Raw genomic sequence first — 19,512 nt, 5'->3', positions numbered from 1 at the left:
ACCTCAACAGTCAGAATTTCACACCTTGGATCAAGAAACCCCATGCCAGATACGGATCTGAGTTCCAGCTGTGTCAATCCAGAACCTCGCCACTGGATATGCTGTTGCATATTTCTTCATAGATTGTACTTTGCCTCAAGAGATTATTCTGATTGGCTTCTAGAGTTTCTAAGCAAACCCAGCATTTACTTTTTGCAATACCTTACTTTCTTTCCCCTTTTGGCCTAGTTAATGTCTATGAGTTCACCCACATTTCCTGCTTAAGAAATATCAGAAGGAATTGAATCTTCCTGTTCAGCATTTCAGCTTGACTTGAGTTATGTAATATGATCATATTTTTCATTAAAATAGTTTGGGGACTTTTTCCACATTACAGAAAGTGATTGTTGTGATGATTTCTATTATTTTGTGTATATCAGTACATTTTACGTTATTTTTCTATTTTGTTACCAAATCCATTTATTTTTTAAATAAATATAGTATAAATGATGTATATAGGTTCATATAAAGCAAATTGAATTACTAGCTCATATGACCATTCTTGGCTGCCACATGAAAGTAATAGTAATAATTATATAAATAAACTTTTTAAGGCATTCTTAAGATACCGTACCTCCAAAATATTGATTGACAATTAATATAATATGTGCAATCTGGTATATTTTTTCCACATACCATGTTCACTTTATTGTTCCTTCAATTTATAAATAGTATTATCTACACTATTTGTGATTTTTTAAAGTTTAACACATAAGAAGGAAACTTTGAAAGAATTTCTTGTCATTTTCTGCATACCATCTCCAATCTGCTCCCATTGTTTAGTTATATAATTAAGTGCTTCTGCTAACACTTCTATGCCCCCTTTACAAGGACTGTAGCTATACTAAGTAAATGCTAGCAATTAAATTGTCTTATCAAATGTTTGCAGCCTACTAATTTGTTCAGTTGGAAAGGAAAAGATAAATGTGTTTAGTGTAGGAAGGAAAACACCTAAGTAGGAGTGTATCGATTAAAGCTGTGATGTTGAAGATGTTCTTAAAGAAATGGTTGGAAAACATAACTAAATTCAATTGGGAATGTGAACATGTGAATTAAATAAGAGTTCTGGAAAATATGAATGAAAATATTACCATATGATATCAGAGAAGCTTTTATGTGCTGGATGGGACTGCTTACAGGAGGATTGTTTGTATTGGGGAATCAAATAGGGTTCCCATTTTGCAAAAGAAGAGACAATTTAATAAATCCATAAAGGAAAACAGAACAATCACAAAGATATGAAGAGGTTTAAAAAGTATTGGGAATAACCAGGCAGGGTACACAGAAATGAAGTTGGCACCAGAGGGGATGAGCAGAAATATGCAATAAATGGAGCCTCACTTTAATACAACAGAAGACAGAACAATGGCTCTTTGAAGTAATGAGTTTAGCAGTTATGTAAAAACAAAAATATGGTAGCGGGAAATGCCTTATGGTCAGAAAAATAGCATCTCATTTACCCTTTTCTCCATATAATTCATCAATCAATTATTATCAGGGATCAAATCCTGGTCTTAGGGATAAAACTGGACTAACTCCATAGCCAGATTTACAGTGCACATCTATAGGAATAATCTGTCCTGAGTTCCCACTACAGCAATGTGAATTACTATGCCCAACACAGGGATGTGTCTTAAAATGAGCTCCAAATTAGTATAGCTTCCAAATTACGTGTGTCTATCCGGATCAGGGCAATACAGCATGTGCAGAATTTGTTATGCTGAACACCTGGATACATAACACAAAGATATGAATAAGTCACCAAGAACTGTTTCTCTAAAAAGTAGAATAATAGGCGATCATAGGTTCAGAAAATGGCACAATGCTATTATCAGGTAGAACTGTGGCATGGTGAATAATCTTCCAGATTTTCACCTAACCACCTAGCATTACTTTTTGGCTTGACCTACATATCACAATAATTTTACTTGCCAGGATAAGTATGTCAAGCATCTATTAAAGCCTCGCTTGATAATCAAAAGTTCAAGAGCAGAAAGCATTGAATGCTCAAAATTGCAAAGTCTAGTTAACTAATAGGAGTCCAAGTCATTCCCTTTTACCATAGAAAGGTGAATGACCTGTGAGTTTCAGCCCATCGATTTTGATGTATTCTGGACTAAATTTCATTGAAAAATAAACCATCTACACTAACTTCTCCTGGGAACAGTACCACCAGTTTTCGATTTTCAGCCTGATAATTAGAATTAAAATATTTTGTTCAGTGGCTGAGTATTTCTTTATTATCAATTTTTTTGGGGTGGGGAGAGGGTGAATCTCTGATGAAAAGTCTGTGACTGGTCACCTCCATTTTCTTTGCTTTTAATTTATTTAAGTATTGAGGCCCTGATTCTGCAAAAGCACTTAAGCACTTACTTAAGTCTCACTGAATTCTAATTAAAGGTAAAAATGTCCTTAAGTGCTTCACTAGATCAGGCCTAAATCACTTTAATTGTTTGAGTTCTCTGTTTATTGTAGACTTCTTTATGGTACTCTTTAATTCCTCAAAAATCTCTTTTTTAAAAAATGGCAAACGTATTTGATTGTTTAAGTAAGGAGCTCACTGCAAACAATAAACCAGAGCAGAACAGTGCAACCCAAAAATACATTCTGCTTGTTCTCATTACAGCAGCACTCCAAGGAAGACACACAGATGGACCTAGGTGGTTAGCAATTGTGGTACTACTGAGTTCTTGGAAAGAACCCTTTCCACACAATATTGAGTTCATAGGGAAAATAAGTTCAGAGGGTAAAAACTGGTTTATATTCACTCCACACTACCAAACAGAGTTGCAATTTACTGGAGAAAGGCAAAAGTCAAAATGAATCAAAATTATAGGCATTTATAAGCTAGAAGTAGACTGAGCTGCCACAAGACCGTGGCTAATAAAAACATTAGCATAAATACATATTGCCTCTATCTTGGTAGGGATGTATCCCTCTCTGCAAAAGCTTAGAACTTCATGGTATTTACAAGTTCTCCGAAATGATGCTTTTTTCTTTTTTTTTTTTAGTGCTGCTCATGTTGTCAAGGCTGTTCCAAACCCTGACATTTCCTTCGTCTATTTTGTAAAATAAAATGAATTTAAAAATTGAAGCTTTGAACTTAACATGCTGACCATCGCAGTGGTAGATCACAGTAGGGAAAGTGAAATAACGTATGTGAAGATACTGGTCTCAACTTTTGCTTTTGCCACTGTCAAAACAGGGACTTACTTGTGGTTCTCATTAGAGCTGGACAGAAAATGGAAATCCTTGCTGCAAAAAATTTCATGTTGGGGGGGGGGAGGAGGGGGGAAGTCCCAAATCAGAATAAAAAGTCAAAATTGCAAATTTTTTCATGAGAAGGGATTTCCAGAAAATAATGTATTTCAGGAGAACCACCATGGAATTTTATTGGCTTCCCAGCTCCCAGTTTAGAAGGCTCTGTGGGCAGCTGGGCATGGGCTGAGCTTGCAAGGCTGAGAAGCAAGGGGAAGATGAAATTTACAACAGTCTTCCCAGCAGATGAGTAGGGAGCTGTCATGTTGATTTTCCCAACAGAAAATTGAATTTTTTCATCAAAATTTAACATTTTGACTTCAGTAGGCTCTGGATCAGGCTGCATGCCATTAACTTTCCCAGTGACCTGAGACAAGTCACTTGAATACTTCATGCTACGGTTTACCCATCTGCAAAATACATGTTTCCACAGCTTCTTGCAAAATTATTCAGCCAGGTAGAGGAAATTGGAAATAAAATGCAGAAGCATTAAAATATTTGGTCCCCTGTGTACAGTACTAAAAATTGTAATCTATAAGGTGAAATTTCAAGGGACAGTGAAGCCTGGTGGCTGATAGAAAACTTATGCAAAATACTTACTTTTCCTCCCTTAAGCACCATTTCCTATTGGGTGGCCAAACGAACTGACCCTCCAAACCACAGAAGTTTGAAAGCCAAGACCCACCTGCCAGGGCTTGGGGCTTCAGCCCCACTCCTTCTGAAGCCCCAAGCCCCAACAGGTGTGTCTCATGGAGCTGAAGCCTCAACACCCCCCTCCTCACTGAGCAGAAGCCAGAGGCAGTGTTTATGGGCATACGTAGGGTCACATGCCCCCCCAGATTTTTGCCAGGATTTGGTAGCCCTGCTCGGTCACATGTGCTGCCAAGTCCCCTCTCTGTATAGCAGTTGCTGGAATCAGCAAACTGGGAGCTGTGGCCGTGGGGAGAGGCCATGACAAACAGCTGGGAGCCTCAGGGAGAGCCGCTGCTTTTGCTGCTGCCTCTCCCTGTGAGGCTAAGGCAGCAGCCCCGCCCTGCAGCTCCCAGCTCTCTGCAGCTACCTCTCCACAAAGAGCTAACACCTGGGAGATGCTGGCAGGGGCTGTGAAGAGTAACGGGGGGGGGGGGGGCGTGATTCAAGTTGTTGGTTGTGGGGGCAAACCTTTAAATTGTGCCCACTCTCAGCAGGCATCAGTCACCTCTGGTAGAAGCCCCAAGCTCCCCCACCACCAGCCTGGGAAGCTGAGAAGGGGGGCCGGGGAAGGGGGGTGTTCAACAAGCTGCACTTTAACTGTAAAAGAAGAGAAAGAACTAAAACACAAACCTGAAGTCCACACATGGAGATGCGGAATGTTCTGGTTCCTGCCCTCTTTTACTTAAAACAAACATCATTGTTTATATTGGAAACAAAACCTGAGACAAAAGATGGAAAGTTTATATTTTAGATTAATCCACCAGGCACCATCACCGAAATGTTCTCTCTTCTTTGGACAAGTTAAATAATAACTCAGGCACAACAGCCGAAGAATGGAACCAAATTGTTTTTTCAGTTGCTTCAAATATTATATTGTGATCAGGTAACTGTTCTGTCTTCCCTTGGTCTGTCCTTTCCACTTCTTTCTAATTGGAAAATCATATCAGACTAGATAAGACAAGACTAAGGAAGCGTATATTTGCTATTCTACAAGTCTGTTTTATTGATGTGGTGCACATTATCAGCAAGGTAGCTGGGCTCATAATATGGATTGAGAAGAACAAGCGTTGCCAACAATTTGCCCAAAAAAATGGCCCCAATCCTTATGTTGACCATCCTTCACCATTAACTAGAAAAACACTCCAGCAATGGAAGCTAGCACCTCTCATGACAGGATTTTTAGTGTGCCCGATGACAGTCAGTCACACCAGTGAGAAGCAATCAGTTATTTCATACAGGAGGAGTTGGGGATGCAGTGGAGAAGACGGGAAGAGAAGATGCTGTAAACTGCTAAGAGTTAGGAAGGAGTGGAGCGGGGTAAACTACCAGAGATATGGAGCTGCCACATGTGGAACTGGGAACGGGATGGGCTCAGGCGCTGGGAAGTTTAAAGGTGACTCTCATTGTGAATTTACACCCTTGAGTTTCTGGGTAATTTTTAAGCACCAAACCAAGACGGTTGCTAATAGCGAAATCTAACAGGAAGGCAGGAAGGCCTGAATCAGTAGTACAGCCCTTCATTCCTGGTTTGAAATAAGGCAGTATATAAGGGCCCTACTTGAACTGAGAGATGATTGTCAAAAAATTGCGGCTGAGTTGCAGGCAAGCCATGGAAAATTGCAGAAAAGTAAAAATGGGCCTTATTATTTGCAGTAGTGCCCTCCCTTATGACTTTTCCCCTCGCCGCCAGCCACCCAGGGCTGAAAGCAGGGCCCCGGAGCTGACAGAGGCCTCCTGGGGCTGACAGCAGGGGCTCCCGCTCTCAGCCCCGGGGCAGCTGGGGCTCCCACTGTCAACAGGGCAGTGGAAGACTAATTTGCAGAGTCCACAATATCGCAAGTTAAGTAGGGCCTTAACAGTATAGTCTTCCCAAGATCTTTTTTAAAAAGTAGATAGGTGTGTCACGAGAATGATACTACCTTATTCCAGAGACAATTATATTATATTTAACCACAAATGAACAACAAAGACTGAGATCAAGCTCTTTCATGGAGAAACCCACAGCAGTGAAAAATTTACTTAAAATAATGCAAAGCTCTCATAGACTTTTCTTCATCCCCTCGGTGAGATACAAGGAATGGGTCTGAGGAGGCCATCATCATGCTGCAAAGGGACATAATCTCCTTGCAGATCAAGTGCCACGCGGATTGGTCTCAAGCTAGATCCTTAAGGTCATCTGGCTGAATATGTCCATCATTGGCAGTCTTATCATGCCCACAGACCTTCTGGTGACCATGTGTTTGCCAGCTGTGTACCAGCATCCCTCGGTAAACATACTTCATAATTCATTGATCTTCCATTCTAGTATATGTGTATACCAAGAAAGCTGCTGAAATCTAACTAGCCACATTGATGTTGTGAGGGTGTTTATACTGAAGTCAACTACTTGCAACAAACTAGTGAATTGTCCTTCTAGTTGAAATGGCCAAGAGTTCCTCTGCCACCGAGACACAAACATCCGATGAAACTTTGTGAAAGGGTCATTCCAGTCCATGGAGGCTGGCAATCCACAAAAAGCTCTGGCTACAGCCCTGTGGATCCCCAGCCTAACCCAACAGCGTAGTCTTCGCTTAACCTGAACTACCTCTCCATCTTCCAGAAAGAAATGGTCGTTTTAAAGAATCTTTTCTTTCTAATATCTGTGCGAGCAGATCATTCCCCCTTTATTAGGGCAAGAATATATCACCGGCTACAGCAGATGTTTGGAAGAGTTGAAGTTACAGTATTAAATCTTCAACTCTGATCCAAAACAGCTTCTAGCCACTGCTTTGGCTCAGTAGTTTAAACAATTTTCCAAATGTGCAGGATAAGGATTGATTTTTCCTATTTCAGGCACATTATTTTCAGGCCTCTTTTGGCCTGATTCAAGTCCCATTGAAGTTAATGGAGAGAATTCAGTGGGAGTTGTGATAGGCCTTTTGGCTTTTCAAAAAGGCTGCTTTCCCTCACTTTGAAAGCCTGGTGTTTCTTTGACTAGTTTGACAGCAACCAGTTAGAACTGTGAGGGATTCAGGCATATTAAACATGCCATTTTTTTCTGAACTGAGGGTACTTAGCAATTAGGAAAACTGATTCTTTTGAGTGGACATATACCATATTTTCCAAAAACACATTATACAATGAACAATGTAACAAACAAAAAAACCCACCAAAATACATTTCTTTTCAAACATTACATAAAATCTCATGCTTCCTAATTACCTAAAGGAAGAAAGAACTGCATGCCCATATCAGCAACATGAAAAAGTAAATCACTTTGTGTTGTATGTTGCAAATGTAAAAGGGAAATGGTTGTTAGTTTGCCTTTATCTATTCTTTTTTCTTGTCTTTTTCCTTTTTTTTGTTTGTTTGTTTTTGGTTTGGTTTTTACTTCTAAAATTGCAACTATCATGTAAGAAGATCTGAGCTAGTCACTAAATGTGAGTAAGAAATGCCAGATGCAGCAGAAATCAGAATTTTAATTTGATTTTTGAACAGACCAGAACCTTAACATAACTCTCAAGCTATTTAAATATGGGGAAATTAGCTGAATGAATGAAAGAAAATATCACAGCTGGTGTCTATTTAAAAACAAAAAGCTAGACTGTTCATAAGTTCAAAACAGTGATGTTCAGAAATAACTTTTTACAAACTATGCAAAATCAGATGTGTTAGAAAATATGTTATTCTAACTCCATCTATTTCTCCTGAGCAAGCCTGTGACAATAATTATAATGAAGGCTTCTCTGAAAAAACTGAAATATACTTAAACCAGAAAAAGCCTAGAAATGTTTGGTTAAGTTCATATACAAACAAACACACACATTTGAAAGCAGCTCTGAGTAAAGTGGCTTTTAAAAGCATCTCTTCTTTCTGTTCATTATTTATTCTCACTAAATGATGTTGAAACAACCGGGAAGATTAATTCAGGCAAAGAAAACATCCATCTAAAAGCAAAGCTCAACTTTTTATAGTTTTTAGACCTTAGCAACTTAACAGCTACTCACAGCTAACAATTCCATCCTCAGAGCTGCTGCACCTATGTGTTGTGCTGACTATTAGCAGCTGCTCAACTTATATATCTAAATTCCTTACTGATTATTACCGCACCACTTGAACATTACAAACAATGCAAATATTCTAGAAGTTAGTTTTTCTGTACAGGATCTCAGTGTTCTTCAATGGAATTCATCCTGCAGAGCAGGAAATCCACTATAGGGAAAGTGGAATTCTAAAACAGTGCAGATGAAAAAGTCCCAGCAGACCAGGTGCTGACAAAAATCTTAAAGGACAACAGTGCCAACCATGGCACAATTATCTAACCTTGCTGAGAAATGGTCACCTCTGATAATCCCAAGAAGGCAGGGGGAGAAGGGGCAGGGAATAGATGTTGTGGCTCCCAAAAAGCAAAGTTCCCTAGCATATGATTGTTCAGTAAATCACCAGAGGCTGGAAGCAGATCAAATGGGGACAGCAAACACCTCTAATCTATCAGATAAATACTGCTGGTGTAATGGTTCCCCTCACCACAGATCATTAGCAGAGCTAGAAGTTTTAGTTGCAAATCACAGGCTGTTACCACTTGAGTTAATGGAGCACCTCCGTTAGCTGGTAGCAGTATTTTACAATCTCCCCTGAGTTAAGGGGCAGCAAGTAGTTGTGCAGGATTGGACTAGGGACCAAACTGTCTTTTGAAAGTCACGGTTCAGTCCTTGCTTCCCCCTTGCTCTGTAAGAGAAGTATGATGTGCCCACCTTTTTTCCTGGCACAGCTTATCAGTGGTGCTGGAACATTTTTAATAGTATGGGTGCTGAAAGCCAGCCCCTTACCCCTGTCCACCCACCCACACCCACACACCCAGAACTGAGGCTGGGAGCAAAGCCCTGGGCGTGGGGCTGGCAGCTGGGACCCCGGGTGTGCGGGGGCAGCAGCCAGGAATCCCGGGGGACATGGGGGTGCTGCAGCACCATCTGCAGCCCTAGTTCCCGTGCCTAGGCAGCTTACTTCCCACTTCCTTGGCTCCACCCACTTCTGATCTTGCCCTGCCCACCTATGCAGGAGGGGGATCGGAGTTCTGCATTGGCCACTCTCCTCACCCCCTCACTGTGACCCATGATGCAAGTAGCCGCAAAGGGAAGTAAGGAGTGCCTTACACCAGGGGTTCTCAACCTTTTTCTTTCTGAGCCGCCCCCCCCCATGCTATAAAAACTCCATGGCCCACCTGTATCACAATAACTGGGGGAGGGAGGGTTGCATATAAAAGCCAGGGCTGGCTTTAGGGGGTAGCAAGCACAGCAATTTCCTGGGGCCCCATGCCAGAGGGGCCCCTGAAAAGCTACACTGCTCAGGCTTCAGCCCCGGGTGGCAGGGCTCAGGGCCCTGGGCTTCAGCCCCATGGGGCTGTGGCTTTCTGCCCTGAGCCCTAGCAAGTCTAATGCTGGCCCTACTTGGCGGACCCCCTGAAATCCGCTTGCGGCCCCCCAGGGCATGCCGGACACCTGGTTGAGAACCATTGCCTTACACCTTCTTATTGTGCAGGCATTTAGGTCATCTTATGAGTGAGCTGTCAATGTTGAGTCAATCCAATTCCTATCTGTCAATGTTGTTTCTTCTTTTGCAAAACAGTGGACTGTTATTTAACCTCCTTTTCCCCAAAAAAGACATATAATTCTCCTCCAAATCATCTTCTCTTACACAGCAAAGATCTCTAGTGCATCATTTTTTTATTAAAATGTGTCCACGTTTTTAAATTCCCTATTGATTTATGCTTGCCAGGTTTTTTTCAGACTCATTCAACAGGTGAGATTTTCCAAGATATCACAACAGTAAAGCACAGAGTCCTGTTTCAAAGTCTCCTTCCTCCATTATTGACACTAATCATTTCCTGTACAACTGAACAACCGCAAAAGACAATTTATTTGCCAGCTTTTATGTATTTTCTTAATATAGATACATTCCTCTCAAAGGTGGTGTGGGATGTAAGTGTTAGCAGAAATAATTAAAAAACTAAAACAATGGAACCAAATTAGAGAATTATAGTGTGCAGAAAACTACAAGAAAGTCTTCCAAAATGTCCTTTTTGTTGTGTTAATCTTTTGCAAACATTGGGCCAAGCTGGAGTTTTGCTCACTCAAAACCAGAGAATTTGGTCCATTATGAATAGGTCTACATAACATGATTTACCAATGGAAATAACAGCAAATTGGACGTGCACTAGTAAGAAAAAAGCTATAGTGAATCTGTATATCTCCCCCAGGTCAGAACCCCCTCCTGCACCCAAACTGCCTCCCAGACTCTGTACCCCCACCTGCAACCCAATCCCCTGCGCCAGCCTGGAGTCCCCTCCTGCACCAAACTCCTTTCCAGAGTCCACATCCCTCATCCTCTCCTGCACCCCAACACTCTCCACCAGCCCAGAGCTCCATCCTGCACCCAAACTCCCTCCAAGACCCCTCACCCTCTCCATTAATATAGTAGAAATGTGCGGCCCATGACGACTTACCAAAATTTGTGGAGTGCCCCCCGTGCAAAAATTATTGCCCATCCGTGCAACAGACAGACCATGAAATTCAGAGAGCCAGCATTGTCTCAGCCAAGCCAATGTAATGAGTATCAACTTGGCATGATCCAGCTTCAGTTTGAGAATCACCAGGGATGAGCGGGATCAGGGGGAAGTCATGCATCTGGACTGATCCTCAATTCAAACAGAAAGCATCAGTTAAAGAGCCCAGATTGAGACCCATTCGAGAGCAATATTGACTTCATTTCTTGTTGGCTTTCATTGCAAATAGGTTGACTGTCAGAATGCCCCTATTCCTTAAAAATTGCTTTTCAGAGACTGCTCACAATTTCTGGAGAAGTTCCTGCTGAGGTGATCAGCCAAGTGATTCTGAGAACCTGTGGAAATGATGTTTTCCATAATGCACAATTGCCAAAACTTTACTCCTTCCTGACAAAGCTAATTGGAAAAGGCTCCTCCCGCCTTGCTTACAAAATACATTGTGATTGTATTGATTGTGAGGATATTAACTGCTGTGCCCTTGATCTGTGCCTGAAAGGCATGGCACATATTGTAAATGTCTTGAAGCTCCAGAGCATTGATATGAAGAGATACTTCCTGTTCTGTTCTCAAACCCTGAACTTTTAATGTCCCCAGATGCACTTCCCAACCTACTCCCTTGGACTTGTGGATCAAATACTTGTGGGAATAGAATCCCTTTGCTGATATTCAAGAGGCATTTCTTCTATCCTGTTTAAGTGCAAAGAGTCTGGATCTACTGAAGGAGCAGTGACTTGTGAGAGGGGTCCCTGAAATATGATGGGGGTAAGGAGTGGGAAGGGGGAATAGACAGGAATTGGATGGCATAATCCAATCCCACAGTGTTTAGGATCCCATTGTTTGTGGTTATTGCTTCCCAAGTACTGTAGCCTGGTTGCAGAAAAAAGCTTGGAAACATGAAGCATGTACCGCCTAAAGATTCAGAAACCAGAAGGAAAATAAAAAGAGCTCAAAATGTTTTTTTTAAGTATCATTATTTTTAAGCCAATCAATTGATTTTAGGAGACCTGATTCATAATTCTGAACACTTCGGGTTGGCAATACTGCCTTCTACAGGATCTTAGACCCTGGTTACATAAATCTGCTTGCAGCTTAATATCTTGAGGTGAGGCTCTACGTGAAATGTTAACTGACTCATACTAGATGGGTCGTGTGCTTTATTTGTCTTCATTCTCCTGCAGATACAATTTGATTCCATCCAAAAACAGAAGGACGGCTCCTCTAAAATAGCACTGAAATCAGAACAACACACAAAAGTGCCTCAACAACGTATAAAAGGAAAAACTGCTGTTTGTCCTGGTTTAGATTTCACAGATAAACAGTCAATGAAGCATCTTTATCTGTGGGGGCTTTGCAGTTCCACTACTGGTAATTTAATTGTAGTATAATAATTTGTGTTTTTTAATAATTATATCAGAAAGGAATACAGGATAACCATATATTGTTCTACTACGCTCTCTATAAAAAGATAGCATCAGTCTTCAAGATTTTCCAGGAAAAAAAGTATACAGATAAAAGGTTTTATAGCAAAGTGACTCTGAATCCACTAAATTAATCTTACATTCCAATCAATCTGCAAAATGAAAAGACACTCGACTCAGTCTGTCAGTAAAGTCAAATGTAACTGATCAACTCAATGAAAATCCTTTTACAAGATTGTACTTTGATGAATAATATAGCCCTACTTAAACTAAATGATGTTCCTGATACCTATATGCATCGTAATAAGGGTGAAATTTAAAATCTGAATACTAAGGCTGTCAATTCATTGCAGTTAACTCATGCAATTAACTCAAAAAATTAATCGCAATTAATCACAGTTTTAATAGCACTGTTAAACAATAGACTATCAATTGAAATTTATTAAGTATTGTAGATGTTTTTCTACATGTTCAAATATATTGATTTCAATTACAACACAGAATACAAATTGTAGAGTGCTCACTTTAAATTATTATTTTATTACAAATATTTGCACTGTAAAAATGATAAACAAAAGAAATAGTATTTTTTCAATTCACCTCATAAGTACTGTAGTACATTCTCTTTATTATGAAAATGTAGATTTTTGTTACATAACTGCACTAAAAACAAAACAGTGTAAAACTTTAGAGCCTACAAGTCCACTCAGTCCTACTTCTAGTTCAGCCAATTGCTAAGACAAAAAAGTTTGTTTACATTTACGGGAGATACCGCTGCCTGCTTCGTATTTACGTCACCTTAAAGTGAGAACAGGCATTTGCATGGCACTGTTGTAGCCAGCGTTGCAAGGTATTTATGTGCTGGAAATGCTAAACATTCATATGTGTGCAGGGAACTGGACTAGATGACCTCTTGAGATCCCTTCCAGTCCTATGATTCTATACCTCAATGCCCCTCCATGCTTTGGCCACCATTACAGAGGACATGCTTCCATGCTGATGATGCTCATTAAAAAAAAATAATGTGTTAATTAAATTTGTGACTGAACTCCTTTGGGGAGAACTATATGTCTCCTGGTCTCTTTGACCCGCATTCTGCATATATCTCATGTTATAGGAGTCTCAGATGATGATCCAGCACATGTTCATTTTAAGAACACTTTCACTGCAGATTTGACAAAATGCAAAGAAGGTACCAATATGAGATTTCTAAAAATAGCTAAAGCACTTGACCCAAGGTTTAAGAATCTGAAGTGTCATCCAAAATCTGAGAGGGATGAGGTGTGGAGCATGCTTTCAGAAGTCTTCAAGAGCAACACTCAGATACGGAAACTATAGAACCCGAACGACCAAAAAACAAAATAACCTTCTGCTGGTGGCATCTGACTCAGATGATGAAAATGAACATGCGTTGGTCCGCACTGCTTTGGATCATTATCGAGCAGAACACGTGTCCTCTGAAATGGTGGTTGATGCATGAAGGGACATATGAATCTTTAGCACATCTGGCTCGTAAAAATCTTGCAATGCCAGCTACAATAGTTCCATGCAAATGCCTGTCCTCACTTTCAGGTGACATTGTAAACAAGAAGCAGGTAGCATTATCTCCTGCAAATAGTAACCAAACTTGTTTGTCTGAGTGATTGGCTGAAGAAGGACTGAGTGGACTTGTAGGCTTTAAAATTTTACATTGTTTTATTTTTGAATGCAGTTTTTTTTTTTGCACATAATTCTACATTTGCTAGTTCAACTTTAGTGATAAAGAGATTGCACTACAGTATGTGTATTAGATGAATTGAAAAATACCATTTCTTTTGTTTATTATAGTGCAAATATTTGTAATCAAAAATAAATATAAAGTGAGCATTGTACACTTTGTATTCTGTGTTGTTATTGAAATCAACATATTTGAAAATGTAGAAAGCATCCACAAAGATTTAAATAAATGGTATTCTATTATTGTTTAACAGCACGATTAATCGCGCGATTAATCGAGATTAATTTTTTTAATCGCTTGACAGCCCTACTGAATACCTGAGCAAGGGTTTTCTTTGTTTCATAAAAGAGATCCTACTAGTGAACAGTTCATTAAATATTTAATTGAGCAGTATCGTACTATGAAAGGATGAGATCCTGTAAAATAAACATCTTGACAGTGCTCCAAGATTGAAAATTCCCAGCCAGCATAAGTTTGGGGTGATTCTGAATGTCTTGCTCCATGCCATAAATCTGAATCAGAACAAAGTCTCAAATTAGGTGGAGATTTCCTAGCAGTTTTTAAAGGTGTATGCTACAACACTATTTCTTGCTTTTTGGATAATTAGCTTGGAACATTATGCATGAAATTGCAACAGGGATAAGCCATAAGGCAGCACTTTCTATTTCTGTCTCCTGACAGTTCAGTTCAGTTCAGTTCAGCTTAGATTTCACCAGCACACTTAAAAGTCAGAACCTTCAACCATTCACCATTATGGTAGAAATTAGCAATGAGCAAAACTTATATATTAGGGACGTTTGGATGCTTATCTGAACTATCCACACCTGTTGGTTCTGTAGAATTGGGCAGTAGACCTCACAAAGACAGGCTTCCTCCTGGTATTTTGACACTCCTGCTTCAAGCTGGAAACTGCACTAGAGAGTGCAAGGGCAGTCTGAAAATGGAAAACAACAAGTAATTGGAATCAACCAAACCTTAAAATGATCATAAAAGGTTTGGTTGGAGTGGGAGTAAAAGTTCAGGACAGTTTTTCCCTGGTAGGCATCAGGGCAAATTAAGTCAGATAAAAATATATTCTAAAATGTTTACCTCAGACTGAAACCAAGCCTGTAAAGAGAGCTCACACTCTGGAAAGTGTCCATTGACTTCAGGGCAAGCTTTAGCTTATGTTTGGACTGAATGATCTTTTCTCAAATAACGTGTCTCTCTTGGCTTGGCTGACACTGGAAATGGTATGAGAGGGATATTCTGTGGATATTTCACATCCATTAAATAACAAGAAGTACTGGGGGAGCAGGGAAGAGAGAGAGAGAAAAAGAGAGAATGAGAGAGACTGTTGTGCTTTTCCTGCAAACTTGCCATTTGCCATGTGGAGGAAGGAGACAGACAGAGAGAGAGGAGGTGTTGATTCCTAGTGTGCGTGATTGCATTGCTGCCATTTAGCAATAGTAGGTCTGACTTGGATTGTTGAAAATAGGCCAGGCAGCCTCAGAAGAAAGTTTGCAATTTCTGAAAAATATATTTAAGAGGAGGAGAGTCACAGAGTACAAATATCATTAAGGGCAATACAGCATTAGCTATTTAAATGGTCAGTCGGTACAGACAACATAAACCATGGGACATCCCTCCATGCTTTCTAAGGGATAACTTCATTTGCGCGGTGGAGGGGATCATGCTTTTATTCATAGTTAATTTTTGTTACTGTTCTCCAGTGTACAGACAAGATCTTCAGCTGGTGTAAATCGTGTGATGTGAAGTCAGCCGTGTTGACTTCAATGGAGCTGTACTGATTTACAACAGCTAAGGATCTAGTCTTAGAATTTTATTAGATTTTCAAGAAAAATCACAAATGTCCAAGCATTAGAAATAATTTGTTTACAAGAATTACACTGATCTGAATCTATTTTCAGAATCGCCCCTGATCTATACAAAGCACTATAACACAGCTACAGAGATTATGATGGCATGTCATAATAGTACATGCAGGCAATTACAAAACACATGCTCGAGATTAAGGACCAAAACCAACCCTGTCATTTAAGTTTCCATATTACATTTTGATAAGATTCATTCTCATGTAGACAAGTACTCTGAAAAGCAAATCACAATGGCCTGATCTCACAAAAGTCCCCTCAATCCAGGTATATGCAACCTAAAATGCTACCACGTCTTATGCAACCCAATAAGTCACAGTAAATGAAATTTTGATTGTTCTTGAGGATCAATCTTGCTTACTACACTGAGTTTTCCAGAACATATAAAATAGCCTAGACAGTTTTTCAGCAAAAATCAGTCTATCTTCTCATTATTTCAGAAGATAGTTTGTTATGATCATTAGTTTTGGTGTAGGTTACATTACTTTCACTTTTCCTGGTTTAAGGTGGGTGGGGTTATTGTGATACCTCTCTCTTTTATACTAGCTTCTGATTCAATGTTGTGCGCATTGCTGTGTTTGTTGTTCTCCGTGGGCAGCACCCTGATATTTTGGGAAACATGCTTTAGAAATAACAAAACAGATCAGTAATAATGAACTGAAAAGGAAATTAAACTGTTGATTTAAGGCATAATGTCCTTGTCTGAATGCATGCTACTAGAAAGGAATTAAGTAGTTGGAAAAAAAAGTTTGCCAAATTGACTTACCAGGGAAACAGACACATACTAGTGATCCTGGCCATCAATATAGAAATGTGTGGTCCTATCGAATAAAAAAAAATGCCTTTGAATAATTTCTTACACAGACAGATACTTATGGACACTGATGACAGATAGCTCCATTGTCCACTCTCATTTTCTGCTCAGTTGCTTTTTTCCAAAATGCCAAATTGGGAGATCCTTCCTGCTGAATAGAGGCCATAGTCATTAGAAATCTACATTAATTTCTTTCCACAGTGGCACAACTCTTCCAACAGGGAGCATGAAGCAGAATAAACCTTATCAGCAAAGGAGAATATCATTATGGGTTCCAGTAAGATAGAATCAAATGGAAGGATGTTGAAGGAAGAAGGGAAAGCAAGAAAATAAAATATTTACACAAAAATCCATGTAGGAGCACAGAAATCTTTTTTACAGTCACATACACTTCCAAGTGGAAACAAAGAGGTGTTGAACGATAAATGATATTCTGAATACTACACACATTGTTCTTGGCAGGAAGAAATGAAGAGAGAAAGGAAAATAAATAATAACCAAAAAAAAGATGCTCAGATCAACAAATAAAAAGCTAGATTTTTGCCATGTTTATTGGCATTTGTTTTTCTTTTAAAAATTTACAATTACTCCTTCATCATAAGAACTTCACTTCTAAATCCATTAAAATACTCCCATCCAAGTTATTTTGTAACTGTTTGTTGTGTTTACGCCTATTTTTATATAAACTAGAGATGATTATTTAGTTTTTTAAATAAAACATGCAAAACTCCAAAAAATTACAGAGATAGTTTGTGCATTTGAATTGAACAACTATTGGGAGAAAAAAAGTTATTTTTATCACATTGCCTCTTAATACAGCCTCTGGATTAAATACTAATTAATTTGCCACCAAAGTTTGCTGTTAATCAGTTGCATGTCAGCATACATTCCAACTGACATTTAAATTATAAAATACAGTGGGATTACCTCCACTCTTGCAAATTACCTCTTTATAAAAGTCAAAGTAAACATGATATGCACACTGGAGGTATCATTAGCCTCCCGTTTACTCTCTACGTAGTCTTTTGGATTATAGTTTGTCTTCTTAGCTATAGATAAAGCATTCGGATGATCTCAAGAAACAAAGGGTTGTGGCTTTTAAGTAAACCTTCCGAGACACAAACTCTGATGACCAAGTTCACGAACATTTATCTCATTAGATTTATGTCTGACTGATCATGCTTCACGAATATGGAGTTGCTCTTTCTATAAGTGCATTGCTGATGATTCCATCACTGAGCACCTCAGTCTTGATTCACGCCCAGAAGAAGAAATAGTCTGAAATGATCAGAAAGACGGGGCAATCCATTTGGGAAATGTCTGAGGACAAGTCAGTTTCCTAGCTTTATATAATATTATATGAAACATTTCTGTCAACCAGGGGTAACAACTGAACTTGAAGAAAGATGGATCAAGTAGGAAGAATACAGAAAAAGAAATCATTGATATATCTTTTATAACAACAGCACATGCTTCCTCTAACACATAACCAATGCTGCCCCCATTCTGTTGTATTACAGCACCTTGTAATTTCTGACACCCACTCTTTTTCTGCTTATGTGAGAGGTGCACTACCAAAAATCTATTTCCGTTATATAAAAAATATAACTAAATTAGGTCTGGGATTACAGGAATCTGCAGCTCAGAAGGTAGGGAAGGTTGAAGACAATAACTGTTTCCTTTAAATAAATAAATCTGTTTGTTAATCGGACAGGATTCAGCTGCTGGGATGAGAAGAGAGAAGAATAGTTTTTAGGCTCTCCGTTATAATAGGCTCTCACTTTTTATAGGCATTACAGTTGCAGTAAGAAAGACTCATGAGAGAGCCTATCTCAATGAATTAGAAATGGGCAAACTGGTTCTTTACGCACAGAAAAGCAACCAAGTGAGATATAATGTGCAGGATACACATCATCATATGGGACAGCCGACTGCCATTAGTGTTGTAAAGCTCAGACTATCCTGCCAGACTTAGGTGGAGAAGGTCTTCAGAGCAATATTCTAAATTGGTCATGACAGATGAGAAAGAAAACTATGATTTTAACTTGCAATGGAAAGCTCCCAAAGGCCTCAAGCCCTAACTAAAGTTTGGGGGAGAAATGGAGGAAAAGTCTACCGAGGTGTAGAAGTTTACTGAGGTTTAGAACACTGAAGCCTTGCCTAATTCTACTCTTCTGGCACAATAAAGAAGAAAGCATTGGCTGTATATTTGTTGTAAAGAACACTTTTGAACTCTAAGGACCACATCTTCAAATGAGCCTCCACTTGAACTCTAGGCATAAATTTATGTGATTAACTGCAGTCACAAAGGGTAGAATGTAGTAAATATTGTCTGAGCTCCCATATCTGAAAATAAGACATCCATATTATTTTGTTTGTGCCTGCAGTTTATGGTATATGCAAAAGCTCATGAAAGCTTATGCTCAAATAAATTTGTTAGTCTCTAAGGTGCCACAAGTACTCCTTTTCTTTTTGCGGATACAGACTAACACAGCTGCTACTCTGAAACCTGCATCCAGATGGAGCAGCATCATAGCCACTAGGAGGAAAGCATATGTAGTGGCTGCTCCCTAACTCAGGCCCAACCATGCTGAGCTCTAGGCCCATAGCCCCCCTCTGCCATATGGTATTTGCCCACTTGGACTCCCCTGTTCCCTCTCTTTTTTTTCCTTTCATCCTCACTGCATAGCAAAGAGAAGTAATTGTCCCTACAGAAGGTTGGGAGAGTGAGATAGTTACCAAGGAAACAGGCTTAATTTGACAGATTTGGAAACCCTCCCCCAGAAAACATTTGAAAACTAGATGCAATCTGGTAGCATTTAAAGAACAAAATTAATGCATCTCTCTCTCCACCCCTTCATCTGTATTTCATTTAATCTATTTATTTACTGTTAGCTGTTCTAATTTTTCTGCCTTAGTTACGTTGATTGGGGGTAGGGAAAGTAAGAAATAAACCTGGCATCCAGCATTAACCTATTGTCAAAAAAAGCAAATGTTATCCTGGTATATCTCATAAGCCTAGATAAATGATCGTTCTTCTCTATTCAGTCTCAGGAAAGGTTACATTGTACCCTTGCATGTGTGCACAGAGCATCTATTTAAATCCATGGGAGTCTCCATGCAACTAAAGTTTGAATTTTCTCCTAAGACTGCAACTT

General features: G+C 39.4%; 1 long non-coding RNA gene across 1 annotated transcript in view; it reads right to left on the bottom strand.

Moving 5' to 3' along the window:
- The window catches only part of LOC141996747 (uncharacterized), a 68,640-nt gene extending 52,302 nt beyond the window's left edge, over positions 1 to 16,338 (bottom strand). Inside the window, exon 1 of the long non-coding RNA XR_012641591.1 lies at positions 16,307 to 16,338. This is a non-coding gene — a long non-coding RNA (uncharacterized LOC141996747). The remainder of the gene's footprint in view (positions 1 to 16,306) is intronic.
- Between the last annotated feature and the right edge of the window lie 3,174 nt (positions 16,339 to 19,512).

This window comes from Natator depressus, chromosome 12 (genome assembly GCF_965152275.1).
Source record: "Natator depressus isolate rNatDep1 chromosome 12, rNatDep2.hap1, whole genome shotgun sequence".
Lineage (NCBI taxonomy): Eukaryota > Metazoa > Chordata > Testudines > Cheloniidae > Natator > Natator depressus.
Note: the sequence above shows the minus strand (reverse complement) of the source record. Positions and strands in the feature narration are given on the sequence as shown.